The sequence below is a fragment of the Panthera leo genome, chromosome B4 (assembly GCF_018350215.1).
Source record: "Panthera leo isolate Ple1 chromosome B4, P.leo_Ple1_pat1.1, whole genome shotgun sequence".
NCBI classification, from domain to species: Eukaryota; Metazoa; Chordata; class Mammalia; order Carnivora; family Felidae; genus Panthera; species Panthera leo.
In genome coordinates this window covers 54,480,267-54,495,118 of record NC_056685.1, presented here as the reverse complement: position 1 = coordinate 54,495,118, position 14,852 = coordinate 54,480,267, and the positions used below count along the sequence as shown (strand labels likewise).

The 14,852-nt window shown below is 40.9% G+C and overlaps 2 protein-coding genes and 1 pseudogene across 14 annotated transcripts in view; all 3 read left to right on the top strand.

Moving 5' to 3' along the window:
- The window catches only part of LOC122224321, a 30,695-nt pseudogene extending 20,383 nt beyond the window's left edge, over positions 1 to 10,312 (top strand).
- The window catches only part of LOC122224314 (cationic amino acid transporter 3-like), a 435,603-nt gene that overhangs the window by 182,845 nt on the left and 237,906 nt on the right, over positions 1 to 14,852 (top strand). The gene's annotated exons all lie outside the window — the stretch shown is intronic.
- LOC122224312 (cationic amino acid transporter 3-like) overlaps positions 1 to 14,852 on the top strand; it is a 138,601-nt gene that overhangs the window by 97,782 nt on the left and 25,967 nt on the right. The window contains exon 1 of one of the 13 annotated variants that reach the window (XM_042945964.1): positions 8,387 to 8,471. The exons of 11 other annotated variants lie outside the window; for them this stretch is intronic. The gene's annotated coding sequence lies outside the window, so the exon portion shown is untranslated. Of the gene's footprint in view, positions 1 to 8,386; positions 8,472 to 14,852 lie in introns of those variants that run through there. One more of the 13 variants, XM_042945969.1, reaches the window with a different exon arrangement.

Here is a 14,852-nt window from a genome sequence, read left to right as displayed (position 1 = left end):
TTTTTGCTTTTAATTCCCTTGCCTTTGGGGATGTGTCAAGTAAGAGATTGCTACGGCTGAGGTCAGAGAGGTCTTTTCCTGCTTTCTCCTCTAGGATTTTGATGGTTTCCTGTCTCACATTCAGGTCCTTTATCCATTCTGAGTTTGTTTTTGTGAATGGTGTAATAAAGTGGTCTAGTTTCAATCTTCTGCATGTTGCTGTCCAGTTCTCCCAGCACCATTTGTTAAAGAGACTGTCTTTTTTCCATTGGATGTTCTTTCCTGCTTTGTCAAAGATTAGTTGGCCACACATTTGCGGGTCTAGTTCTGGGGTTTCTATTCTATTCCATTGGTCTATGTGTCTGTTTTTGTGCCAATACCATGCTGTCTTGATGATTACAGCTTTGTAGTAGAGAGAAAGTCTGGGATTGTGATACCTCCTGCTTTGGTCTTCTTCTTCAAAATTACTTTGGCTATTTGGGGCCTTTTGTGGTTCCATATGAATTTTAGGATTGCTTGTTCTAGTTTCAACAAGACTGCTGGTCCAATTTTGATTGGGATTGCATTGGAGGTGTAGATAGCTTTGGGTGGTATTGACATTTTGACAATATTTATTCTTCCAATCCATGAGCATGGAATGTTTTTCCATTTCTTTATATCTTCTTCAATTTCCTTCATAAGCTTTCTATAGTTTTCAGCATACAGATCTTTTGCATCTTTGGTTAGATTCATTCCTAGGTATTTTATGCTTCTTGGTGCCATTGTGAATGGGATCAGTTTCTTTATTTGCCTTTCTGTTGCTTCATTATTAGTGTATAACAATGCAACTGATTTCTGTACATTGATTTTGTATCCTAAAACTTTGCTAAATTCATGTATCAGTTCTAGCAGACTTTTGGTGGAGTCTATCGGATTTTCCATGTTCAATATCATGTCATCTGCAAAAAGTGAAAGCTTAACTTCATCGTTGCCAATCTTGATGCCTTTGATTTCCTTTTGTTGTCTGATTGCTGATGCTAGCACTTCCAACACTATGTTAAACAACAGCGGTGAGAGTGGGCATCCCTGTCGTGTTCCTGATCTCAGGGAAGAAGTTCTCAGTTTTTCCCCATTGAGGATGATGTTAGCTGTGGGCTTTTCATAAATGGCTTTTATGATCTTTAAGTATGTTCCTTCTATCCTGACTTTCTCGAGGGGTTTTATTAAGAAAGTTTGCTGAATTTTGTCAAAGGCCTTTTCTGCATCGACTGACAGGATCATATGGTTCTTATCTTTTCTTTTATTAATGTGATGTATCACATTGATTGATTTGCGAATGTTGAACCAGCCCTACATCCCAGGAATGAATCCCACTTGATCATGGTGAATAATTCTTTTTATATGCTGTTGAATTCGATTTGCTAGTATCTTATTGAGAATTTTTGCATCCATATTCATCAGGGATATTGGCCTGTAGTTCTCTTTTTTTCCTGGGTCTCTGTCTGGTTTAGGAATCAAAGTAATACTGGCTTCATAGAATGAGTCTGGAAGTTTTCCTTCCCTTTCTATTTTTTGGAACAGCTTGAGAAGGATAGGTATTATCTTTGTTTTAAACGTCTGGGAGAATTCCCCTGGGAAGCCATCTGGTCCTGGACTCTTATTTGTTGGGAGATTTTTGATAACCGATTCAATTTCTTCGCTGGTTATGTATCTGTTCAAGCTTTCTATTTCCTCCTGATTGAGTTTTGGAAGTGTGTGGTTGTTTAGGAATTTGTCCATTTCTTCCAGGTTGTCCAGTTTGTTGGCATATAATTTTTCATAATATTCCCTGATAATTGCTTGTATCTCTGAGGGATTGGTTGTAGTAATTCCATTTTCATTCATGATTTTATCTATTTAGGTCATCTCCATTTTCTTTTTGAGAACCCTGGTTAGAGGTTTGTCAATTTTGTTTATTTTTTCAAAAAACCGACTCTTGGTTCATTGATCTGCTCTACAGTTTTTTTAGATTCTATATTGTTTATTTCTGCTCTGATCTTTATTATTTCTTTTCTTCTGCCGGGTTTAGGCTGTCTTTGCTGTTCTGCTTCTATTTCCTTTAGGTGTGCCGTTAGATTTTGTATTTGGGATTTTTCTTGTTTCTTGAGATAGGCCTGGATTGCAATATATTTTCCTCTCAGGACTGCCTTCACTGCATCCCAAAGCGTTTGGATTGTTGTATTTTCATTTTCATTTGTTTCCATATGTTTTTTAATTTCTTCTCTAATTGCCTGGTTGACCCATGCATTCTTTAGTAGGGTGTTCTTTAACCTCCACGTTTTTGGAGGTTTTCCAGACTTTTTCCTGTGGTTGATTTCAAGCTTCATAGCATTGTGGTCTGAAAGTATGCATGGTATGATCTCAATTCTTGTATACTTATGAAGGGCTGTTTTGTGACCCAGTATGTGATCTATCTTGGAGAATGTTCCATGTGCACTGGAGAAGAAAGTATATTCTGTTGCTTTGGGATGCAGAGTTCTAAATATATCTGTCAAGTCCATCTGATCCAATGTATCATTCAGGGCCCTTGTTTCTTTATTGACAGTGTGTCTAGATGATCTATCCATTTCTGTAAGTGGAATATTAAAGTCCTCTGCAATTACCACATTCTTGTCAATAAGGTCGGTTATGTTTGTGAGTAATTGTTTTTTATATATGGGGGCTCCTGTATTCGGTGCATAGACATTTATAATTGTTAGCTCTTCCTGTTGGATAGACCCTGTGATTATTATATAATGGCCTTCTTCATCTCTTGTTATAGCCTTTAATTTAAAGTCTAGGGGCACCTGGGTGGCTCAGTCGGTTAAGCGTCCGACTTCGGCTCAGGTCACGATCTTGCGGTCCGTGAGTTCAAGCCTCGCGTCGGGCTCTGGGCTGATGGCTCAGAGCCTGGAGCCTGTTTCCGATTCTTTGTCTTCCTCTCTCTCTGACCCTCCCCCGTTCATGCTCTGTCTCTCTCTGTCTCAAAAATAAATAAACGTTAAAAAAAAATTAAAGTCTAGTTTGTCTGATATAAGTATGGCTACTCCAGCTTTCTTTTGACTTCCAGTGGCATGATAAATAGTTCTCCATCCCCTCAGTCTCAATCTGAAGGTGTCCTCAGGTCTAAAATGAGTCTCTTGTAGACAGCAAATAGATGGGTCTTGTTTTTTTCTCCATTCTGATACCCTATGTCTTTTGGTTGGTGCATTTAGTCCATTTACATTCAGTGTTATCATAGAAAGATATGGGTTTAGAGTCATTGTGATGTCCGTAGGTTTCATGCTTGCAATGATGTCTCTGGTACTCTTCTCACAGGATCCCCCTTAGGATTTCTTGTATGGCTGGTTTAGTGGTGACGAATTCCTTCAGTTTTGTTTGTTTGGGAAGACCTTTATCTCTCCTTCTATTCTAAATGACAGACTTGCTGGATAAAGGATTCTCAACTGCATATTTTTTCTGTTCATCACATTGAGGATCTCCTACCATTCCTGTCTGGCCTGCCAAGTTTCAGTAGAGAGATCGGTCACGAGTCTTATACGCCTCCCTTTATATGTTAGAGCACGTTTATCTCTAGCTGCTTTCAGAATTTTTTCTTTATCCTTGTATTTTGCCAGTTTCACTATGATATGTCGTTTAGAAGATTGATTCAAGTTATGTCGGAAGGGAGTTCTCTGTGCCTCTTGGATTTCAATGCCTTTTTCCTTCCCCAGAACAGGGAAGTTCTCAGCTATGATTTCTTCGAGTACACCTTCAGCACCTTTCCCTCTCTCTTCCTCCTCTGGAATACCAATTATGCATAGTTTATTTCTCTTTAATGCATCACTTAGTTCTCTAATTTTCCCCTCATACTCTTGGATTTTTTAATCTGTCTCTTTCTTAGCTTATGTTTCCATAATTTTATCTTCTAGTTCACCTATTCTCTCCTCTGCCTCTTCAATCTGAGCTGTGGCTGCCTCCAATTTATTTTGCAGCTCATTGATAGCATTTTTTAGCTCCTCCTGGCTGTTCCTTAGTCCCTTGATCTCTGTAGCAATAGATTCTCTGCTGTCCTTTATTCTGTTTTCAAGCCCAGCGATTAATTTTATGACTATTATTCTAAATTCACTTCCTGTTATATTGTTTAAATCGTTTTTGATCAGTTCGTTAGCTGTTGTTATTTCCTGTACATTTTTTTGAGGGGAATTCTTCCGTTTCGTCATTTTGGATAGTGTCTGGAGTGGTGCGGAACTGCAGGGCACTTCCCCTGTCTGTCTTGAATAACTTGTGTTGGTGGGCAGGGTCGCAGTCAGACCTGATGTCTGCCCTCAGCCCACCGCTGGGGCCACAGTCAGACTGGTGTGTGCCTTCTCTTCCCCTCTCCTAGGGGAGGGATTCACTGTGGGGTGGCGTGGCCCATCTGGGCTACTTGCACACTGCCAGACTTGTGGTGCTGGCGATCTGGCGTATTAGCTGGGGTGGATTGGCAAGGTGCACAGGAGCGGGAGGGGCAGGCTCAGCTCATTTTGCCTGTTGGTCCGCTTCAGGGGGGGGGGGGCCCTGTGGCACCGGGAGGGAGTCAGACCCGCTGGAGGGATGGATCCACAGAAGCACAGTGTTGAGTGTTTGTGAGGTGCAAGCAAGTTCCCTGACAGGAACTGGTTCCCTTTGGGATTTTGGCTGGGGGATGGGCGAGGGAGATGGCACTGGTGAGTGCCTTTGTTCCCCGCCAAGCTGAGCTCTGTTGTCCGGGGCTCAACATCTTTCCCTCCCGTTGTCCTCCAGCCCTCCCGTTCTCCCAGAAGAGCTGTTAGGTTATAACCTTCCAGATGTCAAGTCCCGCTTGCTGTCAGAACACACTCCATCCGGCTCCTCCAGAGCCGGACTCGGGGGCTCTGCTTGGCCGGCCGGCCCCCCCTCTGACCCGGCTCCCTCCTGCCAGTCTGTGTAGTGCGCACTGCCTCTCCACCCTCCCTACCCTCTTCTGTGGGTCTCTCGTCTGCGTTTGGCTCTGGAGACTCCATTCTGCTAGTCTTCTGGGGTTTTCTGGGTTATGTAGGCAGGTGTAGGTGGAATCTAAGTGATGAACAGGACGCGGTGAGCCCAGTGCCCTCCTATGCCGCCATCTTCCCAGGATCCCTCCAGGGTTGCATTTTCTTGATGCCTGGACTAACCCAGTAAGCCTAGGAACTCCAAGTGTTTAACACCATGTAGGGAGCTGTCTAATTAGGGTACTTAGCATTTCAAGACAAAACATATGGAATAAAGCTGTTTTCATTGTCTCATGAGGGTGAGCTAATAGGTTCAAATTTTAGTGTATGATTTTGGGGCTAGACATTTTATAAAGATGAATTGATTTTTAAAGTTTGGGAATTTGGATCAAATTTTAATATTAAACATTAGGTAGATTATATTAATTACATATTTTTTGGTAGGCACAGAGCTAAGTACTTTATAGACATCATTTCTCTTATGTCTCACAATTACCCTATGAGGTACTTTTACCCTCATATGACTGTTACTGAAGCTAAAGCACCAAGAGGGTAACTAATTTGTGTGGAGTACCTGGTATAAGGTTGAATTCCAAATTGAACATGAACCATGTATCAGCAAAGCCTTACTCCTATCTGCTAAACTGTGCTGCATTCCCATAAAGGAAGGTTTTATAATCTCTTCTCTTTGAAATTGAGGACAATTTCTTGTCATTTGAGTGGTTTAGAGTAGCCATGGGAAGGAAAGAGCTAGTGGACAAGAATCTCCAGAGGGACAAGATATGAAGTATGAAAGTGTTCCCCAGTGTCTTCATTATCCCTCCCTCTGTCCCCTGAAGTGAGAACGTCTGCCTTAGGAATCCCACCTAGATTACAGGGCCTGAGCATGATGCCTTCAAAAAATTTGACAATTCTTTGTCACCCTGTATGGCTTATACCTGCCATGCATGACGCGAGGTAAAGGGTTCATCAGTTTGTTTTTCCTTCACACTTTTCATTTTGCTTGTCTTCTACCAGAAAGGTATTACAATTTATATCTTTACCTAAATCCGTATTATAAGCATCATTTGGCTACAAAGTATGCATCTTCAAAGTCACTTAAATAGGAATTCTGGATTATGTTCTCATTTCAATTTCTATTCTCAGTTTGTATATTTGTTCAAGTATTTATGGAGCATGTAACTAACACTTTGATTAGGACACAGACAGCTGAGCTGTAATTCTGATACACTAGGATAAATGGCACATGGGGAAGCCCAGGTGCTATGAGAGCACACAGGAATGTCAGCATAAAGGTCAGGGGAGGCTTTCTGGGGAAGCAACTTCTGAGCTGGGAACTGAAAGAAAAGTGGGGGTTAGCTAAGTGAAGGGACAAGAAAGCATTAGAGACAGGTAACAGGATGAGTGTGGAATTTCATAGCTGGAGCAGGAACTGGATAGGGTATGAGGCTGGAGGAATCAGCACAGGCCAGATGATGAAGGAAGGAAAGAAGGAAGGAAAGAAGGAAGGAAGGAAGGAAGGAAGGAAGGAAGGAAGGAAGGAAGGACTATGAAGGAAGAAATATGAAGGAAGTGCAGTGGGAACCACTGATGGGTTTGAAGCCTGGGGGTGGTTGGGGGACACGTCAATGACCTTTATAGTGTAGCAAGATTCCAGGAGTTAAGTATTGACTCTGTCTATGTTGTGTGCTTGTTAGTAAATCATAACCTTGGAACTGGTGGGTGGCAAATAAGGAGTCTAGATGGATTTGTACACAGAAGATTTGACCCATAACATTAGGATTCCTTTTGATAATCTGTAGAGAAGACTGATCAATTTTTATTTGGTCTTTCTGCCTTTAAAAACCTCTGATAACATTTCCTAAAATTCTCTCAAAACCAAAGCCTGAATAGTAGGAGAGTGGGGGCTGCCTGACTTTGTTTTCTCTCTTCTCCACTACTCATTTCTGGGGCATTGCTGTGAATTGTTCACCACAGTCTTGCTCTGTTTGATGGAGGGAGCCATTTGAATAGCAGCAGTGGAAGAAGAGGAAGGAGGAACCACATGTAGGGCTCCTTGATTAAAAAAAAAATGTATTTGGCCTATAAAGACCATGGTTTGAGCAAGTGAAAAATAACTATAGTGGAAAATTAATCGGGAGTTACAAGTTAGTGTTTTAATATAAGCTCACAGAGCAGGGCAGGGTCTTCAGGTGGCTGGCCCTTGACATCACAGATGGCCCAGGGTGTTTATAGAGCACAGTGTGGCCAGTGAGGAGACTGTCTGCAGAAGTGAGCTCACCTTTCCCTGGAACCCAGAGAGCAAGGAGACAGAAGGAATTGTTTTGGTTGTGATCTACTGAGCTAGGTGACTTACTTCTTTCCTTCCTACCTATCATACTCTCATAACTGTGGACATTAGAAACTGTAGTAAATTTTGCCTGATCGCTTTGGGTGAGGTTTACTGAATGTCAGAATTCACAAAATGGCCTTTCTGGCTCTTCTCTGTTAGTAATGGACACTTGGTTGGTGTATGCACCTATTTCCCCAGTGTTTCCTCACCAGACAGCCTGGTTTCTCTAGTTCTTGCAGGTAGTTATGAAAGCCCTGCCTCTTTCTCCCTCTTCCTCTCTTCTCACATTGCCCCCTGTGGGCCTAGATGGGTAAAGGGAAGGGTTGGACCTTCTTTGCCTTTAGTATAGCTAAATGGATGATGCAGAATGAGGACAAAGGCAGCCACCTGACCTTAGGAACTGATTTGGGGGCAAAGAATTTTAAGACAGTGGGACCAATATTTGTATTTTAAACTCAGATGATATTTAAGAAATGGTTCTGTAACTGCAACAAGGTCCTCTAGTTCATGAATTAATGTATCATAACTTACACTCAAGCAACACACAAACATCCCATGTGTGAATTATTGCATAAGAAAGTCATGCCCTATTGTGCCCTGCAGCTCAATTAGTACATGAAGCTACATGAGTTAGATGAACCCAAAGAGGATTTTATCAAGTGGTGTGTAAAAGGAGAATGTTGGGAGATATTTGACACTTTTCTGAGGGGACAGGAGGGAACAGGGTTTATTTTTTATGATCTTATGTTTCTGTTTCTGTGATACTTGTGTTACAACAGGTGACATGGGACTTCTGAGGTTTGGTTATGAACTTTCATTATTTGGTTGAACACCATTGTTCAGTAAATATTTATTGTTTATTTAGGATATATGAAGGGCTATCACATACCAGATGAAATACAAAGCAGGAGCTTTGAAGCCTGAGTAATGGACCTTGGCAGCCCCAACTCAACTTGGCTTAATTCAGCCTTACCGAACCAGATCCCACTCTGCTCCCTGGACTTGCTGTAGCTCTCTGATCCTGGAATCCTCTTCAGTTCCAGCTAGAATGCTGCCTCAGACACTTCGTAGATTTGGTCAAAAACTGGTATGCAAACGGAGGCTGAAGGAACCAGTGGCTGAGGATGACCCACAGAGAACACTGAAGACTCTGGATTTAGTGGCCCTGGGTGTGGGCAGCACAGTGGGTGTAGGTGTGTATGTCCTGGTTGGTGAGGTGGTCAGCAATCAAGCAGGACCATCTTTTGTGATATGCATTTTGGTGGCTGGCCTATCTTCTGCGTTGACTGGGCTGTGCTATGCAGAGATTAGTGCCCGTATTTCCCAATCTGGCTCTGCATATCTCTACAGCTTTGTCACTATCGGTGCAATCTGGGCCTTCATCAGTGGCTGGAACCTCTTCCTCTCCTTTGTTGCTGAGAGAGCCATTGTGTTCAGCACATGGATCTTAACTTTTGAGAACCTGCGTGGGAACCGCCTCTCTCAGACTGTGCAAGAGAGCATCTCAGCACACGTTCCCCCTGTCCTTACAGAATATCTAGAATTCTCTGCCCTGGGTTTTGTGTTGTTGTTCATGGAATTCAGGAATATTTGGTATTTCAGGTCATTTTCGACTTCCACACCTGCCAAAGTGGTCATATTGGTGAAACTTTTGGCTCTCAGCTTTGTCATAACGTCTGGCTTCATTAAGGGGGACCTGAACAACTGGAAGCTCACAGAAGCGGACTATGTAAAGGCTGGACTCAATGACACCTCTACACTGGGCCCTCTGGGTGATGGAGGATTTGTGCCTTTTGGCTTCAAGGGGATTCTCCGTGGAACAGCTACCTGTTACTATGCATTTATAGGTTTTGACTATATTGTTACCAAAGTTGAAAGCGCCCAGAATCCCCAGCGTTCCATCCCCATGGGCATTATGGTTTCACTGTTCATCTGCTTTTTGTTGTATTTTGGTGTCTCTTCAGCACTTACGTTTATGGTACCTTACTACCAGCTCCAACCTGGGAGCACCGCAATTGCCTGAGGTATTTCTCCATATTGGCTGGGTCCCTGCCTACTGCGTGGTAGCTTTTGCATTCCTGTGCATTCTTTCTGCCAGTCTTTCACGCTTTGTGAGGCCGATACATCGGGTATTATACATGATGGCAAAGGATGGCCTCCTGTTCCGTTTCCTTATCCATATCTCTTACTTCCATTACACTGTTATCATGGACATCGTGATTGTTGGACCTAGTGCAGCCATTATATTCTTCTTTGGAGTCACTGATCTCTTGGACCTAAGTGCAGTTGGGTCACTGATTTCTTGCTCCCTGGTTGCTCTTTGTATTCTCATCCTCAGGTACCAGCCTGAGGAAAATGAAGCAAAGGTGCAAGAGGAGGATGTATCTGCAGCAGAGAAGCTGACTCTACAACGACTACTTTTTCCAGGCAGCCCCACCCCCACTCCACTCTCTGGCTGGGTTGTCCGTGTTTGCTCCTCACTGCTTGTTCTGCTGCTCACTCTTCTTTGCCTGGTGCTGACTCAGGGGCCAGTTCTGCTTTCTGGAGACCCAGTGTGGATTTCAGTGGTTGTAGTGCTCCTGGTGCTCATCACTGGGATCACTGGCGTCATCTGGAGACAGCCTCAGATCTCCAATTCCCTTCACTTTAAGGTCCCTGCTCTGCCTCTCCTCCCACTACTGAGCTTCTTTGTGAATGTTTGCCTTATGATGCAGACGACAGCTGCCACCTGGGTGTCATTTGGTGTCTGGATGCTGATTGGGTTTGCTCTCTACTTCAGCTATGGGATCCAGTGCAGCTGGGTCGCTTAACTTCACTTAAGTTAGGGCCAAAACTGTAGACCTTGAACTCAGCAGTGTGTGTACACATTTGGCTTGACATCATCACACCTGAATGCAGTCCGGTCCCCCTGAACAACAATGGAGAGTACTCTTGAATACACGGAAACCTAGGCCTCCCATGGCATATTGGTGGGGAAAAGTTAATAGAGCTCTGTATTTATCGTGGAGTAAAGAATGAACTCTGCTCATACTTCTTTTTCTTTTTCTTTTTCTTTTTCTTTTTCTTTTCCTTTTCTCTTTCTCTCTTTCTCTTTCTCTTTCTCTTTCTCTTTTTCTTTTCCTTTTCCTTTCCTTTTCCTTTTGACTTGTCTACTTGAATTGTGTCTGTAGTTGCTTCCTGGATTTAAAATATTATTATTAAAAGAAACTAGAAAAAACATTTATTTCCTTGTTTAAATATCTACTAGCTGTGGGGTCTTGTCTGGCTCAATCAGTAGAGCATGCAATTCTTCCTCTCAGGGTGGTAACTTTGAGCCCCACGTGTGTGTAGAGATTATTTTAAAAATAACCAGTAGCAGAATTACTAGATCATAGTTTCTTTTATTTTTAACTGTTTGAGAAACCTCTATACTATTTACTGTATTGGCTCCACCAACTGACATTCCCACCAAGAGTACATGAGGGTTCCTTTTTTCCATATCCTGGACAATACTTGCTTATCTTTTATTTTATTTCATTTCATTTTATTTTATTTTTTAATTTAATTTAATTTTTTTATTAAAAAATTTTTTTTAACGTTTTATTTATTTTTAAGACAGAGAGACAGAGCATGAATGGGGGAGGGTCAGAGAGAGGGAGACACAGAATCTGAAACAGGCTCCAGGCTCTGAGCTGTCAGCACAGAGCCTGACACGGGGCTCGAACTCACGGACCGTGAGATCATGACCTGAGCCGAAGTTGGGTGCTTAACCGACTGAGCCACCCAGGTGCCCCTTTAATTTAATTTTTTACTTTTAAAAAGTTAGATCCAAATTAGCATATAGTACAACAATGACTTCAGGAGTAGATTCTTTAGTGCCACTTACCCATTTAGCTCATCACCCTTCCCACAACACCTCCAGTAACCCTGTTTGTTCTTCATATTTATGAGTCTCTTCTGTTTTGCCCCCTCCCTGTTTTTATATTATTTTTGTTTCCCTTCCCTTATGTTCTTCTGTTTTGTCTCTTAAAGTCCTCATATGAGTGAAGTCATATGATATCTCTCTTTCTCTGACTAATTTCACTTAGCGTAATACCCTCCAGTTCCATCCATGTAGTCGCAAATGGCGAGATTTCATTCTTTTTGATTGCCAAGTAATACTCCATTGTGTGTGTGTGTGTGTATGTATATATATCACATCTTCTTTATCCATTCATCCATCCATGGACATTTGGGCTCTTTCCATACTTTAGCTATTGTCCATAGTGCTGCTATAAACGTGGGGGAGCATGTGTCCCTTCTAAACAGCACACCTGTATCCTGTGGATAAATGTCTAGTAGTGCAATTTCTGGGTCATAGGGAAGTTCTATTTTTAGTTTTTTGAGGAACCTCCATACTGTTTTCCAGAGTGACTGCACCAGCTTGCATTCCCACCAACAATGCAAAAGAGATCCTCTTTCTCCGCATCCTCACCAACATTTGTTGTTCCCTGAGTGGTTTATGTTAGCCATTCTGACAGGTGTGAGGTGGTATCTCATTGTGGTTTTGATTTGTATTTCCCTGATGATGAATGATGTTGAGCATTTTTTCATGGGTCGGTTGGCCATCTGGATGTCTTCTTTGGAGAAGTGTCGATTCATGTCTTTTCCCCATGTCTTCACTGGATTATTTGTTTTGTGGGTGTTAAGTTTGATAAGTTCTTTATAGATTTTGGATACTAACCCTTTATCTGATATGTCATTTGCAAATATCTTCTCCCATTCTGTCAGTTGCCTTTTAGTTTTGCTGATTGTTTCCTTCGCTGTGCAGAAGATTTTTATTTTGATGAAGTCTCAATAATTCATTTTTGCTTTTGTTTCCCTGGCTTCCAGAGACGTGTTGAGTAAGAAGTTGCTGCAGCCAAGATCAAAGAGTTTTTTGCCTGCTTTCTCCTCGAAGATTTTGATGGCTTCATGTCTTACATTGATGTCTTTCACACATTTTAAGTTTATCTTTGTGTATGGTGTAAGAAAGCTGTCCAGGTTCATTCTTCTGCGTGTCGCTGTCCAGATTTCCCAGAACCACTTGCTGAAGAAACTGTCTTTATTCCATTGGATATTCTTTCTTGCTTTGTCAAAGATTGGTTGGCCATACATTTGTGGGCCCATTTCTGGGTTCTCTATTCTGTTCCATTGATCTGAGTGTCTGTTCTTGTGCCAGTACGATACTGTCTTGATGGTTACAGCTTTGTAGTGTAGCTTGAAGTCTGGGATAGTGATGCCTCCTACTTTGGTTTTCTTTTTCAAGATCGCTTTGGCTATTTGGGGTCTTTTCTTGTTCCATACAAATTTTAGAATTATTTGTTCTAGCTCCGTGAAGAATGCTGGTGTTACTTTGATAGGGTTTGAATATGTAGATTGCTTTGGGAAAAATTGACATTTTAACAATATTTGTTCTTCCTATCCAGGAGCATGGAGTCTTTTTCCTTTGTGTGTGTGTGTGTGTGTGTGTGTGTGTGTGTGTGTGTGTGTGTTCTTCAATTTCTTTCATAAGGTTTCTATACTTTTCAGTGTATAGATTTTTCACCTCTTTGGTTAGATTTATTCCTAGGTATTTTATGTTTTTTTTTTGTGTGTGTGTGTAACTGTAAATGGGATCGATTCCTTGATTTCTTTTTCTGTTGCTTCATTGTTGGTGTATAGGAATGCAACCGATTTCTTTGTGTTGATTTTATATCCTGCAACTTTGCTGAATTTATGAATCAGTTCTAGCAGATTTTTGGTGGCATCTTTTGGGTTTTCCATATAGAGTATCATGTCATCTGTGAAAAGTGAAAGTTTGACCTTCTCCTGGCCAATTTGTATGCCTTTTATTTATTTGTGTTGTCTGATCACAGAGGTTAAAACTTCCAATACTATGTTGAATATCAGTGGTGAAAGTGGCCATCCCTGTCTTGTCCCTAATCTTAGGGGAAAGCTCTCAGTATTTCCCCATTGAGGATGATATCAGCGTTGGGTATTTCAGATATTACTGTTATGATCTTGAGGTATGATACTTCTATACTTGCTTTCTTGAGTTTTTTTTTTTAATCAATAAATGATGTTGTATTTTGTCAAATGCTTTCTCTGCATCTATTGAGAGGATCATGTGGCCTTGTCTTTTCTTTTATTGATGTGATGTATCACATTGAATGTTTTGTGGATATTAAACCAGGCTTTCATCTCAAGTATAAATTCCACTTGGTCGTGGTGAATAATTTGTTTAATGTATTGTTGGATCCGGTTGGCTAATATCTTGTTGAGGATTTTTATGTCCATGTTCATCAGGGAAATTGGACTATAGCTCTCTTTTTCAGTAGGGTCTTTGTCTGGTTTTGGAATCAAGGTAATGCTGGCTTCATAGAAAGAGTTTGGACGTTTTCCTTCCATTTCTATTTTTTGGAACAGCTTCAAGAGAAGAGGTGTTAACTCTTCCTTAAATCTTTGGCAGAATTCCCCTAGAAAGCCATCTGGCCCCGGACTCGTGATTTTTGGGAGATTTTTGATTACTAATTCGATTTCTTTACTGGATATGGGTCTCTTCAAATTTTATGTTTCTTTCTGTTTCAGTTGTGGTAGTGTATATGTTTCTAGGAACTTGTCCATTTCTTCCAGATTGCCCATTTTATTGGCCTATAATTACTCATAATATTCTCTTATTATTGTTTTTATTTCTGCTGTGTTGGTTGTGATCTCTCCTCTTTCATTCTTGATTTTATTTATTTGGGTCCTTTCCTTTTTCTTTTTGATCAATTTGGCTAGTGGTTTATCAATTTTGTTAACTCTTTCAAAGAACCAGCTTCTGGTTTCATTGATCTGTTCTACTTTTTTTTTTTTTTTTATAGAATTGATTTCTGCTCTAATCTTTGTTATTTCCTGTCTTCTGCTGGTTTGGGGTTTTATTTGCTCTTCTTTTTCCAGCTCCTTAAGGCGTAAGGTTGGGTTATGTATCTGAGCTTTCTTCCTTCTTTAGAAAGGCCTGGATTGCTATATACTTCCCTCTTATGACTGCCTTTGGTGCATCCCAGAGGTTTTGGGCTGTGGTGTTTTGTCATTTTCATTGGCTTCCATGTACTTTTTCATTCCCTCTTTGACTTCTTGGTTAGCCCGTTCATTCTTTAGTAGGATGTTCTTTAGTCTCCAAGTATTTGTTACCTTTCCAATTTTTTCTTGTGGTTGATTTCCAGTTTCATAGCATTGTGGTCTGAAAATAAGCATGGTATTTTTTCCTGCTCTTTCTTTTGGGGTGCATTCCTTTGTTTCATCATTTTGAAGGAAGAAAATAATAAGGTAAAAAATAAAATTATAAAATTAAAAACAGCACAAAAAAAACGAATCAAATAAATGATGCTAGATCCTAGGTGTGTTTTGATCTGGTTGTTAAAATGAGCTTGATAGATTAGAGAGAAAAAGGGGGGGAGAAAAAAAATAAAAAGTTTGAAAATTTGAAAAAATGACTACAATGAAATAGAATAAAATGAAATGATGGAAGTAAAATAGAATTTGAAAAATTTACCAAAAAGTAAAAAATATAGTAGAAGAAATTAAAGAGAAATATTTTTAATAAAAATTGAAAA